The sequence below is a fragment of the Lissotriton vulgaris genome, chromosome 2_1 (assembly GCF_964263255.1).
Source record: "Lissotriton vulgaris chromosome 2_1, aLisVul1.2, whole genome shotgun sequence".
Classification (NCBI taxonomy): Eukaryota; Metazoa; Chordata; class Amphibia; order Caudata; family Salamandridae; genus Lissotriton; species Lissotriton vulgaris.
This window is the reverse complement of record NC_141687.1, coordinates 1,981,775,206-1,981,787,210: the sequence shown is the minus strand read 5'-3', so window position 1 is coordinate 1,981,787,210 and position 12,005 is coordinate 1,981,775,206.

The window sequence follows — 12,005 nt, the reverse complement described above, 5'->3', positions numbered from 1 at the left end:
CAATCAGTCATTGGTAAATTGCCCGCAAAAAGGGAACAAATTCCATTCTGGTTAGCTCAAAAAATTACTCAAATAGAGGCAGTATTTCCTGATAGTACACCTCATGAGAAACACAGGATTCTAACAATCTATTTACCAATGGGGACAGCACCACACGTGGAGGTCTGTGACACTTGGGGTACAGTCTTTGCTTCAATCTACACAAAAACACATGGTGGTCCGTCTATGGCGGTAATACCAGACGTCCTGAAACAGATTCAAAATGAATACGGACCAGAACCTTCCTTGATTCTTGGTATGAAATTACTGAAAGATTTCAAACAGGCCTCAGCTATATTATTAGCTAACATTAAAGGAGAAGCAGCATCCGTGGCAATCCGCCAACAACTAAAAGAACTTGATGTAACTGAGCAACCGTATGAACTGGCCAGAATAATAGAAAAATCCTATGAAGAACTAGAAAGAGATAGATTGGGAGGGAAACAAGTAAAGCCTGAACTAATAGAAAATCCTGAAAAGGTTTTTATTAAAAACAATCTCACCACTCCTAAAAAGAAGTGGGAAAATACTAGACAGACACTTCCTGAAGAGAACCGTTCCCATTCCAGAGGTAGGTCTCCTCAAAAGGAGCCCTCTGAAAAGAGGTATGACCTCAAAAACAGGGATAATTTAAGAAAACCTGATAGATATCAAGATACTGATACACGTTCCTCACAAACCTTTCAGACTTCACACAAGGAAGAACGCGTAAAGTCCAATGACGATCAACACGTTCCGAAAAAGAAGAAAACTCAATTACCAAAAAGAAGGTAGCAAGTCTTAAAATCAGACATGCCGAGGATCTTGAGGACACTACTCAAGAACGGGGAGTGGGCCCAGAAAATGCTAGACAGCGCAGCAGAGGTTACCATAGCTCACAAGATCCTGAAGGATCATCTGGAGACACTGAACCAGAATGAATGCATTCAGGTTGAAACTGCAGATACCAGGGTTAGTGTACCACAAAGGTTATATGAAGTGATACACTCCGAATAGAGGGGGACATAACTAGGAAAATAAAAGCTCTCCTTTGGGAAAAAATATATAAGGGTTATGACATCCTTCTGCCTGAAAAAGACTGGCCACCTGAATTTGTCAGGGAGTGCCCACATGGTGAAGAAATCATTATGCCAGCCTTCTCAAATCATATTGCTATTCATAAAAAATACACCTTAGCCCAGGCTACAGCATTATATACAAATCATGTGGGATGGGATGAGGATTCTCCTCACCACAAAATCCAGTTAAAAAATTAACCAACTGCTCAGAAACAGTATCCAGTTAAACAAGAATCAAATAAACAAGTCAGGGAGATCCTAAATCAACTTGAATATCATGGGGTGATTGAAACATGCACCTCGCCAATGAGCAATCCTTTGTTTCCTGTCTCCAAACCAGACAATACATATTGTCTAGGTTTGGACTACAGACATTTAAATTCCTGTTGCAAAACCTTTGCAGTACAAAATGCACACAGTGCAGCACTGATGAATAACATTGTGCGCAAAAAATATAAAACAACATTAGATATTTCAAACGGTTTCTTCTGTCAAATCAAATCAAAAGGTGCTTTATTCGGTTTGTAAAAAAATACAACCATATAGCAACATACACATAAAATTTAACACAATACTAAATTAAGCTGTCAAAAAAAAAAAAAAAAAACAGTCTTACACAGTAGCGCTCATTGTAGAAACATTTACAGTATCAATAGTGCATAGTCATTAGGTCATTCAAGTTTGGCTAAGATTTTAACAATCCTGCGACCTATAATTATGTGCAAAGATGCAATTTAAAGTGCTAAATATTGTCTCTATATTAGTATATGTGCAAATTGGCAATTCTAAAGTGCATATGCAATTAGCAGCACCTAGACTATCTATTAATTAAAAACAATAATATGAAACAAAGTGCAAGTAGTAAGCCAATCCTATGATAAATCTAGTACAGTAGCAGCAATTAGTCCAACAAACATATGTGTGCAAAATACAAATACATAATTCAGCAGCATCAATTTAAAGTGCATAGTACATTTAGCAGCTAAAGAAATTCATATAATAATTGATTTTCTTGCAGAGATACATTTTAAAATATAAGTAGCCACATAAAAGCAAACATCTGGGGACTCTAGGTTAAACACTAGTGTCATTGCTGTTTGTAGATGATGCGTATTATATTTTAAAAAGATGGGTTTCAAATAATATTTCCTTAAAAAAGTATAAAAAGTACAAGTCAACATAAAGTGACACGTGCTCTGTTTTGATTTGCCATCACACGGGCATACACAAGTTCCAGGTTTTTTAGGCACAGGGAAAGCCACAAGGTGATGTACAATTCCTAGGCGGAGGCGGGTTAAAACAAATCGATGGGAGGGAATACTAACTATTACAAAATAAGATTGGAAGCCTACATTAATATTATGTTGTTGGTAAAGATTGAATGTACTCTGTTTGGTATATTTTTCCATCCTAGTCTCTTCTGTAAATTTCATAAACGAAACTTTCAGTTCCCGCTTTGATAAAATAGGGTCCATTATTAGTTCATTATAAATGTCCAGTCCATATAATGTTTTGTACCAATGATGTATATGCTTCAGCCAGGGGATGTTTGATCGGCGATCAAGTTTGATACAATCTGTTATTACGTCCTGCGTAAACTTGGTTTCCTCCTTTGCCCATATTGAGCGCCATAAGGATAGAGGACGAAGGGCAATTAGATCATTGATATAGTACATATCAAGTTCCTTATGTATTAGCTCCGTTGAAGCCATGACTGGAACACTAATTAATCTTTTTAAAAACACATTCTCCCTCACCTGGATAGATTTAGCACACTGTACATCATACCCCCATACTCCAGCTCCATATATAGCTGAGGAGACGCATCTAGCATTAAAAAGGGATAGCATTTCACGAATTCTGCGATCCCCTAATTTAGTGGCAAATCTAAATATACAGTTTGTATTCCGGGACATTTTGAAAAGGACACTGTTTTGTTCATTAATCCATTTCCCATTTCCCGAAAAGGTGATGCCTAAATAGCAGAAGCTATTAACAGATTCTAGTTTCTCTCCTTCTAAAAAAAAGGGTTTGTGTTTTCTAGGTTTCTTACCACAAACCATGGTAACCGTTTTCCCTTTATTAATTTTCAAATTCCTACTCTTAATAAAAATATGGAATTGATCAATTAATTGTTGCAGTCCATTATGTGTCCTAGAGAGGAGGACCGCGTCGTCCGCATATAAGAGGACTGGGACGGGGTTACCATTTATAGTTGGGGCATCTGCATTAATCAATTTCAGAAATGTATCCACATGGTTGATAAAAAGTGAAAATAGTAAAGGGGCAAGTACGCATCCTTGACAGATGCCTCGCTTAACTTCAAAGAAAGGGGTACACTCTCCATCTATTCCAAACCTTACTTTGCTTGATAAGTTACTATACAAGCGAGCTAGCAGATGGATAATTTCAGTGGGGGCGCCCATTGCTAGTAGTATGGGCCAGAGCAGTGCGTGTTCCACCAGGTCGAACGCGGAACTCAAGTCGGCAAAGCATAAATAAAGATTACCAGATTTAGCTTTGGTATACTTGCCAACTATGAGTTCCAGGTTCACGCACTGCTCCATTGTTCCTAATCCCCTACGAAACCCATACTGCACTGGGGACAGAATGGTATTCTCCTCGGCCCAGGCTTCCAATCTCACTAATAGGACTCGACTAAGGATTTTAACTGTCGAGTCCAAAAGAGAGATTGGACGATAATTCCTTGCCTCTGACCTGGATCCTTTTTTATAAAGGGGTATAATAATTGATTGGCCCCATGTCAGTGGTAAATTATCTTCCACCGCAGCATTAAAGTAACGAGTTAGGATTGGGGCCCATAATGTTATTTCATGTTTATAAAAGTCCATGGGTACCCCATCGGGCCCGGGTGCTTTACCACCCTTACTATTTGTGATTGCGTCTGTCACTTCATTTAAAGTTAAAAACAACTGCATTTTCTTCCAATTAAAACATAAAATAGACCCATCAGATTTAAGATCAGAATTAAAAATCTCAGAGAAATGTGCAATCCATGCAAGACTGCTGACATGCGAACTGACCTCAGGAATGTTTTCATTCTTTAAGAATGGGCCATTTATCGTTTCCCAAAAGAGTTTATGGTTTTTAGTTACAGCGGCCATATCAAGTTTATTCCAGGCCTCGTCCTGTAGCTCCATTTTCCTGGTTGACAGGGCCAGTTTATAATTAATACGTTCTTCTCTGACTCTTTCTTTATTTCTAGGTTTAGCATTAAGTACACTTTTTAATCTTTTCAGAGTCTCTGCACAATGTTTGTCAAACCACACAGTTTTGTTTCTTTTAACCCTTCTGTTTCTTTTTAACAGGGAATTTTCAACTGTGCATGTAATTTTCATAAAATTGGAGAGGACATCGGGCGCTATCACATTAGGTGCAAGGCAGTATTCAACCTCTCTGGTACATTTACAAATAATATCCTTTGTTAGTTTGTTAGGGTCAATTTTAATCCATTTAATTCTCGTGCCATTAGGTCTCTCAACGGAGATCCCATGGACAGCTTTGCCATTCACAACCGTTTTTTGACCCCAACCCATTAACTCCACAGAGATGCTGTTGTGATCGCTCACAGGCTGCTCTATTACCCAAGCATTAGTAAAAATTGAGCCGCTGGACACCAAAATATGATCGATATTGGAATGGGCATCTCTCCCCCTAAAAGTTGGACAAATTTCATTATTTTTGTTTTTTGTACAATCAAGCAATTCCAAGTTGAACTTGGCTATTAAATTGTTCAGTGCGCTGCCATAATTACTGTGTGGGAAATGATTAACATAAACACTGTCACCCCCTACATAATCCTCGCGGTGACCACATATCCCCTTCCGGGCATATCTGCAAGCTTGGATGTTAAAGTCACCTGCCCACAGGATTACAAAATTGTTCTTGGAGAGAGTGATTGCAGCTTCAATAGCACGTTCAACATCGGGAACAATCATATCACGTTTAGGGCCCACAATATTATTATAAAAATTTACAATAATTAGATCCCTACCATGGCTATGTTTTAGGCGCAATATAGACGCATGCTGACAAACTATAGAGTGTTCCCCAAGAATAAATTCTGTTAATTTAGTTGAAACCAAAGTCAGTAGGCCTCCCTTGGCTCTACCAGCTTTGGAAGCTACTGCTGCCACTTTGTAGGAGGTGTAACCTTCAACTTCTATTGGTCCTGTATGCCATGTCTCTTGTAAACAAATAATGTCATAACCACATATGATAAAGTCATCCCAAAATGGGGTACATAATTTAGAGGCAATTCCGGCAATATTCCAGCTGTTAAATACAAGAGAATCAGCATTACTAGATCCTATACTTTCAGAGTGATTAGTCAAGAGTGAAGCTTCAAAGCTTACGATCGGGGTAACAATAGCATTATCATTTGTTACAGTTGGTTCATTGTCTATAACATTGCCTATACATAGTACAGTATTTGATGAAATTAATTGCGACTCAGTTATATTATTTGCACAGCTTTCATCACCCCGCTCTTTCTCTAAGGTTAATGTATCACCTGTTACAGAACTACCAGAACTCGGGGTCAAGCATGGATCGCACAGTCAGTCATTCTCCTCAAGTGAGCTGAGCAACTGGAATCTATTAGAGGTTGGGACCAAGAAGTTGTCATACAGGTTAGGCAGTAGAGGGGGACAAATAGATACAACATTAGGGTATTTGATAAAAGCCGCTCTTGGATGCTGGAAGTTATGTGTAGTAATTTGTCTTACTGCCTGGTTCCTATAAAAATAATCCAGTGGGAACAGTGTGATGTTATATTCATGATTCGATGGCATAGGTGCATGTAAAATCGAATCTCTCGCCCATTCTGTAGTCCTGAAATTTATAATTATGCAGTCCCCGTCTATCTCCTTTTTATTAGGCCCTACCCAACCTACCCTCTGTGTAGTTATGATCTCATCCGCGCCTCGCATTGGGAACCCACAATTTTTCACCAACCAATATAGGGTCTTATTTTTCAAGGTTTCTTGATTTTCAAATTGGTTAGGCAGCAGCTTGGGGACATTCGCGAGTATCGCTACAAATGGTCTGCAATCAGGTGGCAGATTAATAGTGGCTGGGATGACATTATTAATATGGGACCTCGGTACAGGTAGGCTCTTATAGGTGGTGGCAGGTTCATTGGTGTTTCTTTGGCCCTCATCTACTTTTTGCCCATGTGCTACCTTGGGAGTGATGGTTATTGGCCTCTGCCTTCCACTTGTAGAGGGTACCGGGTTTCCCATCACAATGGGCACACTAGGAGTGCGATTTTCTGCACTTGATTTACTATTACTCTGGGTCCCAGAATTTACTTTATTTGAATGAGGTCTAATTTGTGAACCCAGTTGTTCTAGGACATCCAAGTTAGCTATTCCCAGTTTCTCTAGGTTTTCTATTTTTTTACTTAGAATTTCTAAAGATTCCATCACTGGTGCGATGTAGGTTTTTACCATTTTCTCGAGACATTCTTTGACTGCCTCGGCTTTGTTTAAAGTTTGCATTTCCAGTAATTTTATATCTTTTACGTGTCTCCCTCCACTGTTCTGCTGTATCTCACCTTCACTTTCGTTGGTTTCAAGAATTTGTATGGCCCTCTTCCTTTTTCTTCTATGTATTTTAGTCTGTTTATTTATTATTAACCTTTTTCGACTTTGGGTTAGTTTCCTTTTAAAGGGTACAGGCTCACAGTCAGTTTCGCTACTTAACAAACTAATTTCACTGATTTGTACAGTTGGAATGACAAGATTAGTAACACAGCCATCCAAATCCCCATTAGTTACAGTCACAACACTAGGCATTAGGGGCTGTGGTGATATGCTGGCTGACAGGTCAGGTGTTATAGACAATCTACACTCTCTAGTACAAGGAACAGTGGGTCCTAAAAGCTGTGGTACATCAGGTTGAATTATATCATACCTTGGCAAACCTGCAAATGATTCCAATAGAAGTGAATTGTTAGAACTGGCTATTTCTGGTAGGCTAAGGCTGACGCCAAAGCCAGGCAGAAACCACCATTCTAGTCAGGGCAAGGAAGTCACACGCCAAGATAACCTCTGCTCACCCCCTTGGTAGCTTGGCACAAGCAGTAAGGCTAAACTCGGAGGCAATGTGTAAAGCATTTGCGCCAGCGCACAACAGCAACAACATACTAGGCACACCACAGAAGAGACTCCACACAAGGTTATTATAAAAATAACTTTTGTATTGTAAAAACACATCAGATAAAATCACACATATACATTGTGCCAACTGGCACAGGCAATATTCACAGGGATTATGTACACAAGACAGGGCCACAAGGGCCACTGTCATATTCAGATATAGCACTTCTAGATAAAATGTAGAATATAAAATCACTTCTAGAATGAAATAGTAAAACATAAAATGGTAATCACAAAGATAACAACCAGTCACCACTGGTAACAGGAACCAGGACCTTACTAGGACCACCTGTACTAAGAAAGAAGAACCACCTAAGTATCACACAGCATTAGGGGTCTAAGAAAGAATACGTTACTCATGATGCAATAAACCTACATTCAGAGGAGTAAGAATAGAGCACATGATGCAATACACTACATTCAGGGGTGCAGCGCAAGAAGACACATGATGACTAACCATTCAGAGGTGCAGCGCATGGAAAGGAAGACACATGATGCAGTAACACATTCAGAGGTGTTAAGGATAGGGCACATGATGCAATAAAAATACATTCAGGGGTGCAGCGCAAGAAGACACATGATGACTAAACATTCAGAGGTGCAGCGCATGGAAAGGAAGACACATAATGCATAAACATTCAGAGGTGCCTAATAAATCAATAGCGCAAAAACTCACACAAGCAATAACTATTTAAAAGCATAGAAATCACATTGCGCCTACACTACATAAGCCACTACCTGTGGCAGTCCCTAGGCCAACTGGCCTTGTGGGGGCAAAGATGCCCTGGGTCCAAAGTCAGGGCGCGCTGCCATGCAGCGCCAGTCCAAAGTACAAAAAGCCTAAACGTGGCAGGTGCCCACAAAGTGCTGGGCACCTGGGCATCGCAATAAAATGAACTGCGCCAGGGTCCTCACTGACCCTTGGGCGCAAACTGCGCCATGCTGGAGCCACACAGGCTCTGGGACACATACACTGTGCACGTTGGAGCCACACAGGCTCTGGCCAACACTGGTCAAACGTTGGAGCCACACAGGCTCTTAAAAACACATATGGCCCCTCTGAGCCACACAGGTTCTCTCAGCGTTGGGGCGACCCACTGCCATCCGGGGCCGCCCTGACTCTCCATTTACTTCACCAAATGTCCCCCAGAGCCTCTCAGGGCTCTAAATACAATAAAATGGGGCGGGGAGCCTCTCCGGGCTCTGTGCACGTTGGGGCGACCCACTGCCAACCGGGGCCGCCCATGAAGCCTTCATGGCTTCCTTCTGGCACTCTGCAACGTTGGGGCGGCCCACTGCCATCTGGGGCCGCCCTTGAAGCCTTCGTGGCTTCTCTTCATCGAGCGCGAGCTCGCGCTACTGCGGGGGAGGGGCGGACACCGACAACGTGTCCCGGCGCCCCTCCCCTGCTCTGCCCCACTCCGCCCGGCCCCAGCCCAGACTCACCGGGCCTCGGGGCGGCTCCTCCGGACGGCGGCTCTTCTCTGCTGGCGGTGGGGGCAGGCACCGACAATGTGCCTCGCGCCCCCGCCGCTCCTCTCCTCACTCCGGCCTCCTCAGATGCCGCCGGGCTCCCTCAGCTCACGGGAGCCCGGCCGACCCGCCGCAATACGTCCTCTTCTCTCCCCCGGGCAGCTTCTCTCCTCTCGGGCTGCGGGGGCGGGACTTCCGGCCGGCCGCGCTGGGATTGGCCGGCCGGCCATCCACTTCCGGGTCGCTGCGGGCAGCGCAGCGGCCCTTCTCCTTTAGGCAGGCAGGCGGGGAGGCATTTTAAAATATCGGTAATACCGGCGTGGGCAGCCGAAGTTAGATAAAAAGTAAGAATAAGCGAGGTGGGCACTCGCCAGGCTGGCAAAGCGCTCCTCAGCGCTAGAATCAAAAATAAAGCGCTCGAAAGCGCTATGGGCAATAAAGCGCTCCCAAAGCGCTAGAATAAAAAGTACAAAGGGTCCTTCCAGAAATGCAGCTCCACCATGCTGCACAAAGGTCCAGAGAGTCCCAGGGGGCAAAGCAAAGTCCCCCCCATCAGCCCAGCAAGGCAGAGGGGTCCCCCAGGAGTCCAGGAAAGTCCATCAGGTGCCCAGGGCTGGGCAGAGCCAGGGATTCCCCTGAGCTCAAGCAGCAGCAGCCCCTGGCAGATTCAAGTTGAAAACAAGAACAATTTGGAAGGGGATACAACCCCTTTTTATACAGTGCAAAACCTTTGAAGTTCTTTGAAGTCCTTTGAAGCAGGCAGTGTGAGAACCAGCTGGACTGGTTTAGAGGGAAGTCCCCTTCAGTATCAGGGACAGAGGTGTCAGTCGCCCAGCGGGAGGTGGAGCCAGCTTTGTAGTTACACAGGAACAGCCCTTCACTATCAGGTGCCATCTCCTCCCACTTCCCTGGCAGCAGATGCTGCCTTTCATCCATGGGCTGACTCAGACAACCTCCTGGGCTCTCCAGCCCCTGTCATCCTCAAACCAGACAGTCAATCCACAAGCAGGCCCATGCACTCTGGGCCAGGCTCACCAGCCAATCACACGCTAGCACCAACTTGCACAAGTATGCCAACTTCCAAAAGTAGGACTTCTAGACTAGACACAGCCATGCTGCATACATCATTTTGCAGCATTCATTCTCACGAGTTCTCTCATACCAAACTCGCCCCTGCACTCCCCACGCATCAGGAACTACCATGGGCATACAGATTCCCCATTCATTCCTACGGGAGGGCAGGTCACTCACCATTCATTCACAGAGAGCTCAAGCACTTTACTCTGTACCACAGTGAAAAAGTGCGCAGAGGCCTAAAATCACCAATCCCAGGTTCCATAAATAGGCTAGGAAAACGCAAAAAGTCTAGGGGTGAACCTGCCTAATGGGCCGGGTCCAACACAACCCCCTTCCAGCCAAAACGCAGGGTAGACCAATCACACCACTGATGGGCTTCACTGCTTTGGGCGACAAAACCACGGACACGGCCTCGCACAGCAGGGACACCGTCCAGTTTTGCGCCACTCTGAACCTACATGGTTTCCTCCAAATAATAACTCTCTGACTCAACTAGGGTACCCCACTGGTACACACTAGTCATCCACAGCCAAGACCAGGCCATAGGCCATCCAAATCACAGGTCCTAACTAATCCACAGAGTGGGGGGTAGTAACCCCTGGCACACAATAGCCATTCTCCACTCTCTCTCTGTGTAGCTACAACTACCACTGATCCAACAACCTAGGGACCATACCCTCAAGCTGACCAGAGGTCACGGGAGAGAATGCCCCACCCTACCTCTACTTCTGGGTTTCCGCACCCTCACAGAAAAGCACTTCACCAGAACACAATTCTCCTACCAGATCAGGACCTCACTCCATCACTGGTCTACCACCTGGAAACTATTTCACTTCTGAGGTACAAAGCACATAGCACAGTTCCTCTTCAAGCAGGTGGGGGGACACAGCACACAGCAAAGCCCCCTTTCCTCTACCTTGGTGGAAACAACAAACTGCAGGTGAGCCCCAGAACACACAGCAAGGGCAGCCCCCTCAGTCTCTTCAGCTGATCCACTTTGGTAGAGATTCCTCTTGACCTAGAAGTTTCCTAATCTCCCAACCTAAGATCTAAACCCTCAGGTTACACCGGGGTCAGAAGTAAGGACACCGTCCCTCTGCACCCCCTTCCAGTTCCAGTATGTCTCAGGCTAGACAGAGCACACGCCAGCGGCGTATCAGCGACACATTCTCCTCCAGTACTCCCTATCAGGTCAGGCCACACCCCAACCCGGCTTTCCCCCCTCCTCGGGGAACGACCTCCAGAGGCCCCACAAATGGTCAAGCACTCTAGACGGTCAAATGCCCAGCGAGCCAGGACTTCTGCACCCTCCACTTAGGAGCGGTACTGCCCAACACTAGGACCGCCGGAGTTCTGGTTACAGACACTCCCCGTCCTCTAGACACAGGAAGATCCTCCTCAAATGACCCCTGACCCCTGACCTGGCGCTCCCTTAAGGAACCCTCCAGGCCCTGAGATAGGGTTTCAGGCCAACGTGGGACACACCGTCCCACACTCACTCCGCCTCCACTGAGACAGGGCGTGAGCCCCTACACCCCTACCATACTACTGGGACCAAGCTGGGTTACACATGAACCTCTTCCCCTTTACAGGATCATCAGATACACAAGCCACTCCTTTTGGAACCACTCCCTAATGCCTCTGCAAGACATCTAGCACACCGCCAGACATCCACCTTCTTGTCCAGTGCCTCTGCAGGACCTCCTGCACACCACCAGAGGTACACCTCTCATGCAAGCTCTTTAACAAAAAGAAAACTCACACCAACTCCTCCAGTTCAGCACATCACTCATTCGCACACTCCCCCCCCTCGGACTGGTAAGGCAGTTACTACCACCCCTGATCACTCAACCTGACCACACGTGACACAGGTACCAAACTCTGGGAGCAGGGAATGGGAATTAACACACTGGACACATTAAAGCTGCCACCACTGGATCCTACCACACTGGGGAATCCAGACACACACTACACTCAGGGAACAACCACCCTCCTGAGCAAGTCATTTCTCCTCACACTCCCTCTCTTCCATCTACCCACACAGGGACAGGATTTGGGATTGGACATTGGACCCAGCAAGGGATTCCTAAGCTATGGGAACCTCCCCCTCTACTGGCGTCCCGCCCTATCACTTTCTCTCATCTGCCACTAAACATAAAGCGCAGAAACACATTTG